Consider the following 16172-nt stretch of genomic DNA (forward strand, 5'->3'; position numbering starts at 1 on the left):
TAGGGCCAGAACCTAGAGGTGACTTGGAAGCCTTGTGTTCAGAATTTTGGACCCTGGTGGACTCCCCTGGTCCCTGTGAGCCCCTACTACATGCTCAGGCCTGACCTGTCCCCTGGGAGGACAGCAGCAGGCCAGGGGAAGGGACTTCGGACATCCACATGCTAGGTTCACTATTGGCTGTTATGACTGGGATGGGGTGGCAACATGGGAAGGGAAAGTAGCTAGAACATATGGCAAGAGAATGCTGACCCCAATCCTTGCAAACGCTGTCCTAGGAAACCAGACCACAGCCTCTGCAGCAATGGCTCAGTTGGTCAGGTCTCTGCCAGTAACCACAGCTTCTCTATTTTTCTAACCCTGCTTCCAATTCAGGACCAACAGAGAAATTCCAAAGGGCTCCCCAAACCAATGACATAGAATGTACACTCGCTTCTAGTCAGCCTTTCAGCCTCCAGTCAGGGCAGACCCAAGCCAGCCCTGTTTTTCCACCGTAAAGTTTTCTCACTCTCCCAGATCCAAGTGATATGGCTGACCCTTTTTCTATAGCCCATCTGGGCAGAGGGGACAGAACTGTGGAGAGTACCACCAACCTAGGGCTGGAGCACTACCTGGCAGGCACAGAGAGCTAGAGACCACTGGATTAGCTGTGTCAGCATGTGGAAGGGCAGGTTTTATCCTGAGGACAGTGTGTTGGCGGGGGAGGGGAAGTGTCATAGGACTGAAAATAATGAAAGCTGTGACAACTGGAAAAGAGATCACCATGTAAAGGTGATGGTGGCCTTGACCATGCTGGAGGTCCCACTTCCCCCTTTCAGTTCAAGGGCTCTAGGAAGGGGAAACCTCAGGGACCCCATCTAGTCGTTATGCTAGTGGCTGTTTTTCCAGGCTGAGGGGGCCTGAGCTATGGGGCCCTATGACATAATAAGAAATATACATTTGGTTTCTGCTTGTGGTTGTTGACACAGAGCTCCTAAAATTCCTGTAATTTTCTGAGTGATAGGGGTGCTAGGAGCATCTTTTGTTCTAATACTTGGTCTTTGGCCCCAGATCTTGATCAGAGTTTCTAATTGTCTTGGAATTTCTTGAGTGACGGGAGTATCTTTTGTTCTAATGTGACAACGCTGGGCCAGCTCCTGAATGGAGGCTGGTCACCAGAAAAACCGTGGCTTGATTAGAAACTTGGAACTTTCAATCCTATCCTCTAGGGAGGGGAGAGGGGCTAGAGATTGAGTTAATGATTGATAGAGCCCATGTGACAAATCCTCCATAAAAATTCTTGAATTCATTTCTGTTGGTGAGCGCACCTGGAAAGGGCATGGGCGCTCCTTGCCCCTTCCCCCATACTTTGCCGTATGCATCTCTTCCTTCTGGTTGTTTCTGAGTAGTATCCTTTATAGTAAACTGGTGACTTAGTAAGTGAACTATTTTCCTAGGTTCTGTGAGCCCTTCCAGCAAACTACTGAACCCAAGGAGAGGTTATGGGAACCTCTGATCTGTAGCCAAGTTGGACAGAAGTTTGTGGGTAATCTGGGACCCACACCTGTGATTGGTGTCTGAATCACAATGGGGGCAGTCTTGTGGGACTGAGCTCTTAACCTGTGGGGTCTGTGATAACTCCTGTTAGTGTTAGAATTGAGTTAAATCAGAGGAAACCCAGTTGTTGTCCACAGAGAACTGGAGAATTGTTTGGTGTGGAAAATCCCACACGCCTGGTGTCAAAAGTGTTGGTGTGTGATTGCGAGTGTTGCAGAGGAGAACCAGAGTTGATTTTCTCTTTTTAGGCCTGGAGGAGGGTCCAGAAGAGCCACTCTGATCTGAGAGATAGACCAGGCCAAGCAGCCCTGGGGAAGAGCTGGGTGTGGGCTGGTTGGGGGTGGGGATGTCCCAAGGCTGGAGGCACTGGCACTAAGTCTCAAAGGACCCAGAATCCTGGGATTCAGAGTCCAGTTATTGAAAATTAGGCACACATTGTGCACTCGATAAATGTGTATTCGATTCATTTTTATTTTACCCAAAAGTTGACTTTGTTTACAAAATGTGAACACAGTGTGGCATGTTGCTTCACAACATTCCCTAGGAAGGTGGAGCCTCCCCTGTCTGCTAGGGGGACTAGAAAGGATTTCTGTCAATCCAATTTATCATTCTCAGTTCATTTTCCTCTGCAAGAGAAGGAGGGCAGGGTTAGGCAGTGTCCACAGCAGACATGACCATGACAGGAGGGTATGGGTGGCTGGTTGGGAGGGGCTGCCAGGCCTCCAGGCCAGTGGAGGGCCCCACTATCTTCTCCAACCATTCCCAGGCCTCCCTCTTACTCATGCATACTCCCTATCCCCCATCCAATCCCACCCAGCCCAGACCTCCCCAGGTACTAATCCCGGGTCTGCTCTGACCTTATTCAAGGCATATAACGTGATCCCTGAGACGGCAATGATGCCCATGCCCAAGAGCACAGCAGCAGGCAACACTGCAGACCCTGTGGCCAGTAAGTTCAGAGAATATTTAGCCGCTGTCTGTATAGAAGAAAAATGGGGCAGGGCGACCTCAGTGAATCCAGGCTTACACCACAGGATCGAGAGGGGCTCAAGATCCCAGGATGATGGGGGTGGCGACGGGGCAGGAACCAGAACAAATACAGGGACACTAGAGATGAGCTTAGCGGAAAGAATGGGCCCCAAGGCAGATGCTGGCCCCGCTCCAGCCTCAGGGTAGCCCCTTGGCTCTTCTAGGCCCTGCCTCCTCACAAGTCATGGGCACCTTCCACCCCGTGGGCTGGCGAGAGAAAGCAGATGGACATGTGGAGGCACCCGGAGCAGGATTGGCCAGTGGACCTGTTCACAGAGTGAGCTGGGCATGCTGCAGAGGGGCCTCCGGGCTCTGAGGGATGGGGTCTCTCTGCGTCCCCCAGCATGTCTCTGGCCAGGTCTCAGACCCCCAGGAGGGGATGAAGGCTGAGGGGTCCCTTGGGTTCCCGGAGGATTCCTGGCTTATAGCTTGTGATGTCCTGGGATTTCAGCTTGAGGGAAGCAGTGGGCCCCCCTCATAGACCTCTGAGGCCGTTAGCCGTGCTGGGTGTACCCTGTCAATGGGAGGAAATGACCAGGATCCTGTTCCTGTGCCAGTAGCCGGTGATTAGACATGGCCAGGCCTGGCTAATCGCAAGGGGGACAGATCTTGACTTACCGCAGTGAACAAGAGCACAGATGCTTTTTTTTCCACCATCTTCTCAAGGAATCAGAACTCAGCCCTGTGGAGGAAACATCCCGAGTCATCTTCCTTCACACTGCAATTCCCCTGGGGCCTCTGGGATCTGCTCTCCAAAGGCTGAGACCGGGTCTCAGCCTCACAGGGACCCTGCCTGGAGGGGTCGCCTGGACAAGAGACCTGAGTGTTGAATCCTCTGGGACCTGAATATATAGGTGACAGGTGGTGAGGTTGAGTGGCATTTTGTATGTATCAAGAACCCTGGCCTCTCCGGACCCTCCCCTGCCAGACCTGTTCCCAGGAGCCTTCAGGCCCCCTCCTGTTGGCCTTCCCCAGACTGCTCCTTGGTCACTGCCTTCCCAGGCTCAAGTGTCACTTGGCCCAGGAAGTCCCCCGGAACCTGCAAGGTTGCCTGATCCCATCCTCTGGGGGTCTGTAGAGTTCCCAGGACCCCACTCTGCCTGCGGCTAAGGATTTGTCTAGAGAAAGAGCTTGCTGTTCCCTTAGGACTCTGGGCTGAGGGCCCATTGACTCCAGGCTCCCTAGCCCTGCAGGCCACCTTCCCCAGCTCCTTGCCCACAGGGCCCCTTGCTGCCCTCAGGCCTGAAAACACCAGGGATCCTCACAGAGGCTGCTTTCCACCCACCCGCCCTGACATCCTTGCTCTGCCTGGCCTGGAGGGAAGGCGGCAGAAGATGGATAGGGTTGAGAGGAGGGAGCTCAGTCTGACCCACTTCATCCTGCTCAGCCAGTGGCTGTCCAGCTCCTGTCTTTGCCTCTTTTAGAATATAGCTGTGGCTAGACTCATCCCAGGGTCCCTTTGGGCCCATGGATGGAGACCACTTTCCATGGGGTCAGCCCTCATGGCTTACCCTGACCTACCTTGGGAAACTGTCCTCTGAGGGAGCTCCAGCTCAGCCCTCTCCCCTTTGGCCCTTCCTTCTGCCGATCCTCCTCAGCCCCCTCCAGCTGCCCCCCATACCTTGCATCCCCAAGCTTGACCCCTCTCCTCTGCATCCTGGGTCATATGGGGGCACTCACCAGCAGGCCCCTGCCTCCACTTCCTTGTCCACCAGGCTGTTTCATCTGGCTGTTCGGAATCCTGACATCCTACCCACCTACTCATCCAACTCACTGCTTTTAACAGAATCCTTGGGTCCCGAGAACCTGCTGTGGGACAAGCCTGGGGAGGACCTAAGGGGGATGGCCCTCTGGTCCTCTGGCAGGTGACAGTGGGGTGGCGGGATTGGGGCACCAAGGGATTTCTGGGTGCAGAGAAAGGGGTAACTGGGGCCCGCAACCCACTGACACTTCCTGCCCAATTCCCCCATCCCTCGGCCAATTCAAAGACACACATTCCAAGGCCAGAATGTCCTGACTGACCCTGGCCTTCAGCCTTTGTCTCCTGTTGCCCTTCTAGAAGGAAGGTCTGATTTCTGTATGTGAATCATTTCCCTATTCCACCTAGGCCCCCCTTGGCTGAGGACCCCATTATATAAGGCTAAGCCAGCTGTGCCTGCGATCCCAGATAAACGAACCTGTTATAATCCCGTATCTTGGAGCAGCTCTCCCACCCTGGTCTCCTGCTAGTCACCTTGGAAAAGAGGCCAAACTCTCTCCTCAATGCTTTCTTAGACTCTGGCTGTCCCAGATTTGGAAACAGACTTCGAGAGTTTGTTTCCTTGCTCCTCCCCAACACCACACCCAAAAATGGCTTCTTAGAAAGGAGCAGTTTCACTGAAATCACATGACATTTTTCTGATGTTATGGTGGTTTCATTTTCACTTTCTTGGAGGGCAAAACAAGTTTTGTGAGATGACTAAAGACAATGGGATGAGGGAGAGAGGGAGAAAAAGTGTTTGGGTCGGCTTCCCACATGGCTAGTAGAGAAAGAACATAGGTGAAGCCCCAGATAGCAGGGACAGTGCCAGGGCAGCAGCAAGTGGGGCACAAGACCCTGTAATTTCTGATCCATCTGTGTAAACATAGCTTCAGGTCTAGCCCCTGTGTCCAGTCCTTACCCCATAGTCTGCATAATCCCTTGAGCTAACATTTTTGGCAGAAGACTCATCGCCTGGGAGCTCGCAGCTAGAGACTTCAGTCTTGGGAGACTTCCTGGGCCAAGTGACACTTGAGCCTGGGAAGGCAGTGACCAAGGAGCAGTCTGGGGAAGGCCAACAGGAGGGGGCCTGAAGGCTCCTGGGAACAGGTCTGGCAGGGGAGGGTCCGGAGAGGCCAGGGTTCTTGATACATACAAAATGCCACTCAACCTCACCACCTGTCACCTATATATTCAGGTCCCAGAGGATTCAACACTCAGGTCTCTTGTCCAGGCGACCCCTCCAGGCAGGGTCCCTGTGAGGCTGAGACCCGGTCTCAGCCTTTGGAGAGCAGATCCCAGAGGCCCCAGGGGAATTGCAGTGTGAAGGAAGATGACTCGGGATGTTTCCTCCACAGGGCTGAGTTCTGATTCCTTGAGAAGATGGTGGAAAAAAAAGCATCTGTGCTCTTGTTCACTGCGGTAAGTCAAGATCTGTCCCCCTTGCGATTAGCCAGGCCTGGCCATGTCTAATCACCGGCTACTGGCACAGGAACAGGATCCTGGTCATTTCCTCCCATTGACAGGGTACACCCAGCACGGCTAACGGCCTCAGAGGTCTATGAGGGGGGCCCACTGCTTCCCTCAAGCTGAAATCCCAGGACATCACAAGCTATAAGCCAGGAATCCTCCGGGAACCCAAGGGACCCCTCAGCCTTCATCCCCTCCTGGGGGTCTGAGACCTGGCCAGAGACATGCTGGGGGACGCAGAGAGACCCCATTCCTCAGAGCCCGGAGGCCCCTCTGCAGCATGCCCAGCTCACTCTGTGAACAGGTCCACTGGCCAATCCTGCTCCGGGTGCCTCCACATGTCCATCTGCTTTCTCTCGCCAGCCCAGGGGGTGGAAGGTGCCCATGACCTGTGAGGAGGCAGGGCCTAGAAGAGCCAAGGGGCTACCCTGAGGCTGGAGCGGGGCCAGCATCTGCCTTGGGGCCCATTCTTTCCGCTAAGCTCATCTCTAGTGTCCCTGTATTTGTTCTGATTCCTGCCCCGTCGCCACCCCCATCATCCTGGGATCCTGAGCCCCTCTCGATCCTGTGGTGTAAGCCTGGATTCACTGAGGTCGCCCTGCCCCATTTTTCTTCTATACAGACAGCGGCTAAATATTCTCTGAACTTACTGGCCACAGGGTCTGCAGTGTTGCCTGCTGCTGTGCTCTTGGGCATGGGCATCATTGCCGTCTCAAGGATCACCTTATACGCCTTGAATGAAGTCAGAGCAGACCTGGGATTCGTACCTGGGGAGGTCTGGGCTGGCTGGGGATGGATGGGGATAGGGAGTATGCATGAGTAAGAGGGAGGCCTGGGAATGGTTGGAGAAGATAGTGGGGCCCTCCACTGGCCTGGAGGCCTGGCAGCTCCTCCCAACCAGCCACCCATACCCTCCTGTCATGGTCATGTCTGCTGTGGACACTGCCTGACCCTGCCCCCCTTCTCTTGCAGAGGAAAATGAACTGAGAATGATAAATTGGATTGACAGAAATCCTCCCCCTTGCAGCTCCAGAGGAATCTGCAGTGCAGGGCTGAAGGGTCCAGCTGTTTGGGAGAGTGCCGCTTCATATTTTATAATTTTATAATTTTTTAAGTGATGAGCCTTTGTTGATTGACCTTTTACTTTTCAGCAGCCTCCTCCTCCCTCTACCAGTATTTTTAAATAAAAGTGTCAAGCTTGGCAAACATAATTCATCTGAAACAAAACTTCAACTGCTAACCTCTCCAGAGACTAAGTAAATAATCCTAAGAAAATAAAGGTAGTGCTTTAAAAGCTTTAAAAGCCCTTCAATTACAGAGAGCATCCATACTGAGAAAGAAGGAGTTGGGAGGACAGTGCCAACCTTGGCCAGGGCTGCACAAAAGTCGCTGAGTGTGGCAAAGGAGACAATGCCCGCAAAGGCACAGACTGGGGACAGTCTGTTGCTTGGGCGAAGGCCTTTCCTTATTGGGCTCTTTCCTAGGCACAGGAACAGGGGCCACCTCCAGGAGCTCAATCTGAGGCTTCTTTGGGGGCAAATGCTCTGCTTTCCAGGTACCCTACTCCATCTGTACTGAGGCTGTCTGGTCCTGGCCAGGCCACTGAGGCCACAAAGGCCTGCCCAGGACTGTGTCTACAGGCCTGTGGGTGGAGGCAGGCTAGGGCTAGGCCTCCACATAAAAAGGTGACATTGGAAACCTTCGCAGGTGGTCAAGGGCACTACATCATCAGCCCTGGGAGCTGCCCTTCCACTGGGGTCTGGTCTTCTTCTAGGGGGCGGTGGGATCCTTTTCCAGACACCCCTTCTCCCCTTACAGTCCCCCTAGCTGCTTCCATGATTGGTAATTGCCTTTTGATTTTTATTTATTTTTATTTTTTTCTGGTCTGTCTTGCCTCAGTGGAATGGCAGCTTCAGGATTCCCAGGTCCAGGAATCAAAGGATGGAAATGAGAACAGCTGCACTTACCCCTACCCCAGGGGTCACTAGCACTAGTTCAGCTTTGCAGGCTCTGTTGGTCCAGAGGCTTCAGTTCCAGAGGAGAAGTGCTTCCACTGGAACAAGGCCACAGAACCCAAGTTTGAAGGCAGAGGCCAGGCCTGTATTTTTAAAAAACAAACAGTGGCAGGTGTGCACTTATATATTGAGTGTGGAAGGAAAAGTGACAACAAAAAAGCCATTTTCTAGGAGACCCAATTAAGGAGTTTTAGATTTTGAAGGATCTTGAAAGCATTTGGAAGAGTTTTAAACATTTAGGAGGTTCCATTTTAGAAATATTACACTAATGAGATAGACACTAAAATGTTAACAGTGGTTGTCTCTGGAATATAGAATTGCCTGTGTACATTTTTTTCAACCATTTTTTCCTTTTCTATCCACTTATCTGCATTTTCTCATGTTTTCCACAATGGACGTGGCTTACCTGAATGTATTAGTCTCCTGGGGCTGCCATAACAAAGGACCGCAAACTGGGTGATTCAAAACAACAGGAATTTATTCTCACCCAGTTCTGGAGGCCTGTGGTCCAAAATCAAGGTGTCTCAGGTTCATGCTCCCTCCCGAGGCTTGAGGAGAGGATCCTTCCTGCCTCTTCCAGTTTCTGGTAGCTCCTGGTGTTCCTTGGCTTGTGGCCAAATCACTCGTCTCTGCCTCCATCTTCACATGGTCATCTTCCCTGTGTGTTTCTGTGTCTCCTCTTCTTCTTTTTAAAAAAATTTTAATTAGTTTCAAGTATATAGTATATTGGCTAGACAACTATATAGTTAGTAAAATGATCCCCCCAATTGCTCCCACCTTCCCCTGACCCTCTACCTAGCCAACGTATTAATGCTAATTGCATTCCCTATGCCCTACTACCCATCCCCGTAACCATTCATCAGCTACTAATTTGTACTTCTTTAATCCTTCACCCCATTCTCCCAGCCCCCCAAACCCTTCTCCCCTCTGTCCATCATCAAATTTTCCACTATATTTGTGTCTGTTTTTGATTAGTTTGTTCTTTGTATTCCTTAGATTCCACATATAAGTGAAATCATATGTTTATCTTTCTCTGTCTGACTTAAATACCTTCTCGGTCCATCAAAGCAATATTTTTTTTCCATCCCCTTCCTTTTCATATGTAGGGGTCTTGTTTTTTCATCCTTTCAGCCATTCTATCTTTTGGTTGGAGCACTTAATTCTTTTACATTTAAGGTATTTATTGATAGGAATGTAGTTGTTACTATCTTTATTCCTGTTTTTGATATATGTTTTCTTCATAAAGAAGTTCCTCCAACATTTCCTGTAATACTGGCTTAGTGTTGATAAATTCCTTTAGCTTATTTTTGTTTGGGAAGCTCTTTATCTGTCCTTCCACTCTAAATGATAGCTTTGCTGGATAAAATATTCTTGGTTGTATATCCTGGGTCTTCATCCTGTTGAATATATATATACTTTTTGGCCAAGTCCTGCATAGTTTCTTTTAAGAAATCGACTGCCAGTCTTATGGGTATTCCCTTATATGTAATTATTTGTTTTTCTTTTGCTGCTTTTAAAATTCTTTCTTTGTATTTAACCTTTGGCATTTTAATTATGATGTGTCTTGGTGTGGGTCTCTTTGGATCCCTGATTTTTGGAATTCTCTGAGTTTCCTGGGGTTTTATGTCCATTTACTTCACCAAGTTAGGGAAGTTTTCCATCATTATTTCTTTGAACAGCTGTTCAACATCTTGATTTTCTTCTGTTACACTGAGCAGATGAATATTTGAAGCCTTAGTAGTGTCCCATGTCCTCCTTAAATTACTTTTATAGTCTTGGCATCTTTTTTTTCTTGACATTCTGATTGAGTGTCCTGATTGGCTTTCTTGTCCTCTAGATAGGGCATTTGATCCTCTTCTTTATTCACTTTGTTTATTCCTTTGTTTATTCCATTTAATACAGTTCTCATCTCAGATAATGTGTTCTCCATTTCAGACTGGTTCCCTTTTATAATTTCCAGTTCCATTTTTATTTATTTTTTTATCTCTTTGTTGAAGTTCTCATTGAATTTATCTACACTTCCCAAAAAGCCATTGAGCATCTTTATAACCAGTGTTTTGAACTCTGCATCTGTCAGATTACTCGACTCCTTTATATCTGGATCTCTGTTCCCGTTCTATCATATGGTTTCTGCTTCTTTATCTTCCCACTTTGGCTGCCTTTCTATGTCTGTTTCTATGTGCGTAGCAAAGTTCCTACGTCTCCCGGTCTTATTAGTGAGGATTTGTGAAGTAGGTGTCCAGTGACACTGTCCTGAGAGGGGTTCAGCTGCAGGCTAAATTTAGCCCAAGCCTCTACCCCTCGGGGCCACCTATTAAGATTCAGCAAGCAATCCACAGCTGCTGTGCTTACAGTTGCCTCAAAAGGCCACACCAGAAACCAAGGCCAGCTGCCTTCACCAGTATGAGTGTCAGCAAGGAGCACCAGACTCACCGAGGACACACCTGGATGTGGCTTGGGTGGGGCCCAAGTTGGGGTAGGTGGGTTTTCAGGGAATCCTCTGGGCGGAGCGACCTCTGTTATCCAATTGTCGTCACAGCTATGGCGGCGCTGTGTCCAGCACACTAGTAGGGGGAAGGGCTCAGCAGGGAATAATGGATACCACTGGCACTTCTGTACTGAGTGAGTCATGTCTTGTTCCTCACTCTGAAGATGTCTCCCTAGTAAGTCCCTGGTGACCCCTGTGCACAGCTGAATCAGTACTGGTGCTCAGAGTGAGTAGGTCTGACACCGTGAAAATTGGCTCGCAGATGCGGCCCCTTTAAGAAGCTTCTCTCTCTGCCACAGCCTCGGTCTCACTCAGCTGCTTGGGACCGGGCAGCCCCATGTCCTCGCCCAGTGCTACCTTCTGCCATTTGCAGGGTGCTTTCTTGGATTTCTCTGCCGTTGTATGGTTTGTTTATCTAGATTCCGGGCGATTTTTCCTTGCTGCTGCTCCTTGTTTCCCTCACAACTTTGATTTCGTTGCCAGAGGAATGAACAGAGCCCCTATCATCTACCTCATTTTTTTCTCCGTGTCTCCTCTTCTTTTAAGGGCACCAGTCATTGGATTTAGGGTCTACCCTAAATTCATGATGATCTCATCTCAGGATCCTTAACTAATCACATCTACAAAGTCCTTTGTTACAAATAAGGTCACATTCTGATGTTCTGAGTGGACAAGAAGTTTTGGGAAGCTACTGTTCAACCCACTACATTGTGGGATACAAATAAAGCATCAAAGGAAATTTTAGAAATTATTCTAGAGGTCCTATGAAGACTGAAAGGGAAGCCCAGAGGCCAGGAGCCTGGAGAGGAGGTTATTACTGGGGTCCAGGCCTGGGTTTGTACAGAAGAAGCTGGGAGGACAGAGAGCAGGGTGAGGGAGAGGCTCTGAAGGCCATGCCAGTAAGACTGCAGGGCTTAATTGGTTGTGGAAGCCAAGTAGAGCCAGCTGCCTCCTTTCTGGCTTGGACAACGGTACTACTTATCCAGAAGAGAATGACAGAACTTTTGAGAGGGCATCTGCTTGAGCCATGAGAAAACTCTCCACAAGCTAGTGGTATAGCCTCCAATAGTGACCAATATACGCTCTCTGAAGGAGGAGTCCTAAGACTAAAGAATCTAATGGAAAAGGTGTTCATGGTTTCCTATTAATGCCAAGGATAATTTTCTATTTATAATAGTCATGTGTGTCTAACTGCTCCACTTATCAGATAAAGAAACTGAAACCTAGCATATACCATTTAGAGTGCATGATTTTATCCATTCTGCTTAGTTTAACCAACTGTAAATTTTTGTAAATTGTAAGGGAAAATATATACCCCTTGTCCGACCTTACTGTGATAACCGAAATGCAAATTAAAACTACACTGAGATAGGTGTCTGAAGGGATGGAGCAGAGCTGGAGAGAGGAAAGCTTTGGAGGGTCTGAACCTGGTCTGTGGGAGCTTAATCTAATGGAGTTCAGAGATAGTGGCAGTGGCTGCAGAGCCATTAGGACAGGCCCTGCCCCATGATCTCATTTGTTCCCTTTAACCCCTCTTGATCCCCAGCTCTAGAATCCAGGCCCTGTCCTCTGAGCTCTGCCCTTGGATGGATATCCTACCACCCAGAACCTGCATGTTCCATGGGATGCACCAAGACCATACTGGTAGGTCCTGGGGCTCTTGTGCTGGAGTCCTGGGACACCCCTCCTCCCTTAGGACCTGTGTCCCAGTCCTCATCTTTCCTCTGGATCAAGTATTCAGTGTGGACCAACAGAATGGCCCCCCCCCCCCCCCGCAGCTGCTGACCTTCTATAACCCCAAGGGAGCTACATTTTGTGTCTGAATTCTGTGCGTGGCACCTGACAGTTACAATGTTTGATGCAGAAAGATACATTACACCTTAGTCCTGCATTAACATTGTGATTGCCACATGACCTCCATTCCCAGTCATTATATTGTCCAGGACTGATTTTGCATTGAGCTGTCCGACAAGGGAGCTGAGGGCTGAATGGGGGGGCATAAAGACATCATTTCAGTTCTGAGGGCCCTAGTGTACCCACCTTTAACTTCAGGGACAGCCCCACCCAAAGCTCCATCCAAACCCTCCTTCCTGGACAGCTCTACCCATGGCCAGAAACCTCCTGGAAAAATCCCACCTGAAACTTGCCACCAGCTCCTTCTTCCTCTTGTTGACGAGCATAGTCTTGGTAGCTCTTCTGAAGCTCCAGGATGAACGCAGCAGCCAGCTGCCCCAAATCCTGCTTTGAGGGTGTGTGTGTGTGTGAAAAATTCTGGAAATGAATAGTGCTGATGTTTGCACAACATTGTGGATGTACTTAATGCCACTGAATTATACACTTAAAAATAGTTAAATTGGTAAATTTTATGTTATATAAATTTTACCACACACACACACACACACACACACACACAAACTACACTGAACTACTATTTCTTACCTATCAGGTTAGTAAAATCAAAAAGTATAGCAACCCACTCTATTGTCGAGGCTGTGGCTTGACAGCAGGCCCTCTTGTATTTTGCTACTGGGAATGCAAATTGGTGTAATGCTGGAGGACAGGAATCTGTCAATAGTAACAAAGCTACTTATGTCTTTACCTTTTGTCTTAGCAATGGGTATACTCCCAGCAATATAAAAAAACACATGCAGTTGATTACTCACTGCATGATTTGTAATTGCAAAATATTGGAATCAATTTAGATGCTCATATGTCAGAGTTGTTGAATAAAAGTTCATTCACACAATTCTGTGAACTAAAGTGGGATAATTACCAGGATATAATACCAACCGAAAAAGGTAAAGTGAGAAAGAATATAGTGTGCTACCTTGTGTAAGAAAGATGGGGAATTAAAAAAAAAAAGAAGAGGAATTAAGAAAATATACATTTGCATCCTCACTTGAGCAAAAAGAATCCTAAGAAGGAAAAACAGAGAGGACTGAGATTGATTACAAGAAGGTAGTAGGCAGGAATTGCCTGGAGAGGATAGAAGAAATGGAGAAGACACGTTTCTGATATTCGGACCTTTTTGTACAGACCTGCCTTTTGGATCCATGTTATTGTTTTATATATTTGAAAAAAAAATCTCCAGGATGGGAGGAAAAAAATTCCTAACATTTAATACAAACAGAAACAAATGAACTAAAGACTATTTCAAATGAATAACATAAACACACTCAAGGGTGAAAAAAAAATAAAACCAACTAACTCAAGTAACTTTTCAAGATAGTATTTAGAGCACATGTCCTTAGGCTAGAGACCAAAAAAAAAAAAAAAAAATCTAAATAAAGATTGAACTCTAATTGGTAGGTTTCTTTTTTTCCAGAAGTATATATGAACAATTCTGAAGTTGCTTTTTGGAATTCTAGTATTGAGCAAATAAGTAAATATATTGGAGAAATGGAAGCCAAATTCTTCACAGTTGGAGAATGGAGGTACAAACATAGAGAGGGGAAGGGATAAAACAAACCCTGTAATGTTAGACTGGAACTGGAGATTTCAGCGTAAACTCAAGGACGTATGCATCTCATCCATTTCCCAGCTTTATTTTCCAAAAGGTGTCACAGTAACTATAAGTACACCTAGTACCCATAACTGGTTTCTAAATACATTTTCCACTAGACACTTTTTTGAACTGTGAAGGGTAAACTAGAAATTTTACAGCAGATGAACATGGTTGACGCCTTGTTAATCAAATGACCCAAGTCAGTATAGTCAGTAATGGAATTATTGGGCAGTATGTATCTCTTCATATCATACACTGAGAACACAGCATCGCTTCTGTAGTATCCCTGCCAGAAGCGTATAACCTAAATCTAAACACAAACTGAAATTGAGGGACATTCTATAAAATAAATGTCCTGTAATCTTCAAAATGGCAATGTCATGAATTACAAAGAAAGTCTCAGTAATTGTTTCAGAATTAAAGGAGTCTAAAAGAAGACATGGCAACTGAATGCAAAGTTTGCATGATTTTGAATTTTGCTATAAGGGTATTATCAGAATAACTGGCAATGTTACTGGCCTGATTTTGAAAACTGTACTGTAAATATATGAGGGAATTTATTGCTGGCCCCACAGAAAAGGAGACCATCACCTAGCCTGTGGGGTTGTCAAGAACATTAAGTGCATGGATTCACATAATTTAGGACAAAATATTCAGTAAATATAGTGAAGACTGTCATTGGGAATTTGGTTAAAAGAAAGGATCTCACTGGAGGTGGTGGGTTTCAAGACGCCACCACCCTATACTCTCAACCTCAGAAATACCAGCTCAGGGAAAGGGTTTGCCACTGTGGGCCTCAAGAAGGAACATATCTGCCAAGAAGGACTTGTGGTTACTAACTAGGCACAAACTGCCAACAGAGGTCTCTCACAAACACAAGCCTCTCAGGGAAAAACTACAAACTGTACCTTCAGCCTCCTGTACCTCCTGCCTGGCTGACCCTTATAAAGGGGTTCTTGGTATTGCCTTTCCACCAACGGGCTGAAAACTGCACAGCTACATCCACATTTGCTTCTTTACTGACCAGAGTAGTTCCATAATGACCAATCACAACATGCAACTCTGACCAATCAGATTGCACAAATTTAGATTTCTCATTTGCATAAAAATGGACTAAATAGTGACCAGACAGGGATTTCTTTCTAGGGCTTCTTTTCCAGGCTTTGCAAACTGTTCTCTTAAAGTTTCTTCTCTTATATGTCCAATTTGGGGTTTCGTGGTCATTAGGTGGGTGGCAGAGAACTTTTGCTAATACCACTTTGCCATATTAATCCAGAGGTATATCTAACTCATGGAAGCAGTATCCAAAGGTGCCCAAGTTAAAGGAGGCAGGCTTAGAATAACACATGGGCACTGTAAACTGAAATTATAGGTCCTGTACAAAAAGGTGGGTCTCTGTTTTAGCACCTAAGGTGAGTTTATCCATACACTAGCATGTTAACAAGAATCCTTGGTAATATCAAATACAGTCCCTCAAATTCAAACTAACAACAGCTCATTAAGTAGCTACCTTGTGCTGGGTCCTGCTGAAGACACCAGAACCCCCTCTCCCCAATAACCAGGACCTCTGAGTGAGTACAAGGTCGAGGGGGCAAGTGGGTGACATCAGGTTGAAACTTTGGCCTGGCTGAGAAGACACCTTCTTTCGTTTCTGCTTGAGACCAGACGGTTCCCAGTCTGGGGGACAAAAAAAAAAAAGACTTAAAAAAAATTAACAGGAGACATTCTGAGGAGGGGTAAACATTTTAAGGGTGTTTTTAACGTTTTTGCCCCGCCAAGTATATCACCTTCAAGGTTCTGTAGGAGAAAATTGCATTCCTGCCTGGCCCCCTCACCTGGAGGTAATAAAAAATTGTTCCCCAGGGGCAAGTGGCCCAGTTCAGTGCCGTGTGCAACGGTGGAGCTGTAAACACAAAGTTCCGCTGGATCGTCTTTTGCTTCTGCCCTAGGCCTTAAGTTGGGATCTGGGGTCTGAGAGGGCTTCTCACAGGTGCACAGGGCCGAGTGCTAGGCAGGCGAGGGGTCACCTCCCGGAGGTCCGAAGTCATTTGGAAACAGGAGTGTCCCCAGACTGAGACATCGCCTCTCAACATGGGGAGACAAAATGGCGGCCACGCTCCCAGATGAAACTACATACGGGTTCCGGGCCACACTATAACCACAACTCCCAGAATGCTCTGAGTCGAAGGCGTGAAGCAAAGGATCGCTATAGCGTCACTCGGTGTGGCGCTAGGCCTGTGCCCCTCCCCCCAAGTGGAGACCCTCCGGAATACGCAGCCAGGTCTGATCTTCTACCCAGCCCTTGCTCGCACTGGCTAACAGGACTCGTAGTTCTTTGGCAATAGACTTGAACGTCCCTTAGGCCTTAAAAAACTACACTTCCCGGTGGGGTTT

At 47.7% G+C, this 16172-nt stretch overlaps 2 long non-coding RNA genes and 1 pseudogene across 2 annotated transcripts; 1 reads left to right on the forward strand and 2 right to left on the reverse strand.

Moving 5' to 3' along the window:
• Nucleotides 1–1984: 1984 nt before the first annotated feature.
• LOC107498784 lies at nucleotides 1985–4887 on the reverse strand. Its single transcript, XR_001594132.2, has 4 exons — nucleotides 4740–4887; nucleotides 3181–3244; nucleotides 2391–2510; nucleotides 1985–2159 (listed from the first exon to the last, which is right to left on the reverse strand). It is a non-coding gene; the product is annotated as an uncharacterized LOC107498784 (long non-coding RNA).
• A 6999-nt stretch (nucleotides 4888–11886) lies between these two features.
• On the forward strand, nucleotides 11887–12523 carry LOC107498748 (annotated as a pseudogene).
• A 1279-nt stretch (nucleotides 12524–13802) lies between these two features.
• LOC118606935 lies at nucleotides 13803–16108 on the reverse strand. The gene is made up of 2 exons (XR_004952692.1): nucleotides 15566–16108; nucleotides 13803–15455 (listed from the first exon to the last, which is right to left on the reverse strand). It is a non-coding gene; the product is annotated as an uncharacterized LOC118606935 (long non-coding RNA).
• Between the last annotated feature and the right edge of the window lie 64 nt (nucleotides 16109–16172).

Source organism: Rousettus aegyptiacus, unplaced genomic scaffold, assembly GCF_014176215.1.
Source record: "Rousettus aegyptiacus isolate mRouAeg1 unplaced genomic scaffold, mRouAeg1.p scaffold_m13_p_8, whole genome shotgun sequence".
In the NCBI taxonomy this organism is placed as follows: Eukaryota; Metazoa; Chordata; class Mammalia; order Chiroptera; family Pteropodidae; genus Rousettus; species Rousettus aegyptiacus.